Source organism: Mastomys coucha, chromosome X (assembly GCF_008632895.1).
Source record: "Mastomys coucha isolate ucsf_1 chromosome X, UCSF_Mcou_1, whole genome shotgun sequence".
NCBI lineage: Eukaryota > Metazoa > Chordata > Mammalia > Rodentia > Muridae > Mastomys > Mastomys coucha.
The window spans coordinates 92,052,921-92,055,871 of NC_045030.1; the positions used below are offsets into that span (position 1 = coordinate 92,052,921).

At 36.5% G+C, this 2,951-nt stretch overlaps 1 pseudogene; it reads left to right on the forward strand.

Annotated features, from left to right (window-relative positions):
* The first annotated feature begins 1,788 nt into the window (after window positions 1-1,788).
* LOC116087458 lies at window positions 1,789-2,684 on the forward strand (annotated as a pseudogene).
* The last annotated feature ends 267 nt before the right edge of the window (window positions 2,685-2,951 follow it).

Genomic DNA, 2,951 nt, shown 5'->3' on the forward strand with positions numbered 1-2,951 from the left:
TGTCTTTAAATAAACAAGCAAATGCAAGACTCATTCTGTAGGGTCGTGTTTTCAGAAGTTTTAGCCAATGATAGAGTTTATTGACCCCATTACTTTTGGGCATTTTGTAAGTCAGTGTATCAGTGGTGAGTATATATTAAAACAAAACCTCATGGTCACAAAATGAAAGAGAAAAAAATTGAATGACATTAAAAATCCTGCAGTCTACTACAAGGAAATATCACCAGGGACCCAAAAACTTATTACATTCCACCTCTTAAAGGTTCTGTGACCTTCCAGTAGGACCAATCCAGTAGGGATGCATCTTTTAGCACATGGATTTTTTTTTTTTTGACTGACATCTCAAATTTAAATTCTGGCATCCCATGTAGGTCCTGACAGGACACAATGGTACACCTTTACATACATGGAAGTACTTCTCCTTGACATACATAGCTTAGTCTGATACCCCACTTCAGACTGCTCATATACCTAGATACCATTTTAACTTTTTCCAGGATATGTTCTCCATTTTGCCTTTTCACTTTTGTGTAATAGATCAAACTTCTTGGGTTCTAGCTACAGTACAACCCTCTTCACGTTTAGTTTTATCAAAAGTTACCCAATACCTTTCCTTCCTGAACTGATAAAGAAGAAAAGATAAATTGAAAGAAGAAATATGTTATCCGGTAAATAGAAGAGTCTCTAACTCTTTTCATTATTTCATTATATTTGTGAGCCCGTAACAAATATTTGATTGGAGTAAGACTTCCATAGCCAGAATGTTAAAAATAAAAGTTTCCTGCAATCAAGAAACCATAGATATTACAAATGATGTTGATTATTTCTGATCCTTATTTACTATTGTTTGATCCCAATTTAAAAATAAGGCAATTCTCATTAATTAATAATATACACTCTCGATTTTGTCTTTTTGTTTATGACCATATATTACATTTTGTAAAAGACATTTTATTTAACAGCGTATCTACTTGAAAACTTTTCATGGAAGCTGAGAGCAAAAAGGAGAGGGAAGAGAGAATAAACTTTAAACTTAAAATCTGTTGTAATTGTATGATTGTACTATCCATCTTTGCAAGTACTAGTTGCCCTTTGCAGGGAATAGAATCTGAGACTCTGTGGTATACCAATGTCCTCAAGAGAGGACCAATCATCCCAGTCTGGCTTTTGATCCTGAATCTACACTTTGGTTCTTGATATTTCTGTTACTCTAACAAATCACATTTAAAATAAAATGTAACTCAAAATATACACACATTGTTACCATTGTTACAATAAGAGAGAACAAATACATGACTGATTTACAGCTTTTCAAAATAACTCAGATCTAGGAACCATCAGAGAGAGAATATAAATTAGCTGTGTACTAAATGTTTAAAAAATAAACAAAATGGGACCCTTGATCAGAAGTTTGTCTTGGCTCCATTTCTCTCTCCTCCCTGTCCTTTAATTCTCAGATTCCCATTTGAGGTTTCCAAGGAGAAATCCAGGAACAGTAGAAGTTGCCCTACTTGGATTCCAGAAATTCCTTCACAAAGTCTTTTGCCCACATGACTCTGATGTCACAAGAAATGTCTGTCTGGCTTTTGGTCAACACAAGAACACGTGAATCTTTCCCAAAGTTGGACTGGAGTCCTGTGCTGCTATACATTCCTGTAGCATCTTTGACTTAGAACTGCATCTGGCTAGACTTCCTCTATCCCTGCCCCAGTTGATCACCTGTGCGCAGATGCTTCTTAACAGTTACCATAAACAAAACCACTTCCTCCACTGTCCCCCACACGGGAAATGCTTTACTTCTGGAATGTGGCCATTGATTTCTCTCCAGAAGAGTGGGAAGGCCTGAAGCCTGCTCAGTGGAATCTGCACAGGGATATGATGATGAAGAATTACAGCAACTTTGTATTCCTGGGTCTCTAAGCAACAGCTGGTGACATTTCTGTAGCAAAGACAAGAGTCCACCCGTGTGAAGAGACAAGCAGTAAAAACGGTGTTCCTAGGAATAACACCCAATAATCTTATTACAGCAAGGCCACTAATTGTAAATCATTTCTTGGTCAATGCGCAAGAATTAGTAAAGGGGAAAAACCTTACAAGTGTGAAGAATGGGGTAAGACCTTTAGTTCTCGATTAACACTTTCTATACACCAGAGACTTTTATACTAGAGACAAACCTTACAAGTGTGAAGAATGTCATAAGACCTTTAGTACTAGCTCATCACTTTTTACACACCAGAAAAACCACATTGATGAAAATAAAAACTTCAAGTGTGAAGAATGTGTCAGATCATTTTACTATCCTTCAATGCTAAAGCAACATCAAAGAATTCATTATAGAGAGAAACGCTACAAGTGTGAAGACTGTGGAAATGATTTTTATGATCTTTCATTCCTTAAGCAGTATCAAAGAATTCATTGTGGGAAGAAACACAATAAGTGTAAAGAATGTCACAAAGCCTTCCTTTATCACTCAGCCCTTAGAACACACAAGATAGTTCATACTGGAGAGAAACCTTACAAATGTGAAGAGTGTAGCAAATGTTTTTCTGTATCTACATCACTTAGTCAACATAAAAAAATCCATTCTGAATGGATTTTTCACATTTCACATTTTTCACACTTTCTACAAGTGTGAAAAATGTGACAAAAGTTTTGTCCATTTTGCAAATCTTAGGAAACATTAAAGAGTTCATACTGAAGAGAAACCATACAAATGTGAAGAATGTCACTAAGCCTTTAAATATTATTCAAACTTTTCAAGACACAAGAACATTCATACAAGAAAGCAGTCCTACCAGTGTGAAGATATGGTATGATGTTTTTTATGTGCTTGGCCCAGGGAGTAGCACTATTAGGAGGTGTGGCATTGTTGGAGTAGGTGTGTCAATGTGGGTGTGGGCTTTAAGGCCCTTGTCCTAGCTGCCTGGAAGCCAGTCTTCTAGTAGCCTTCA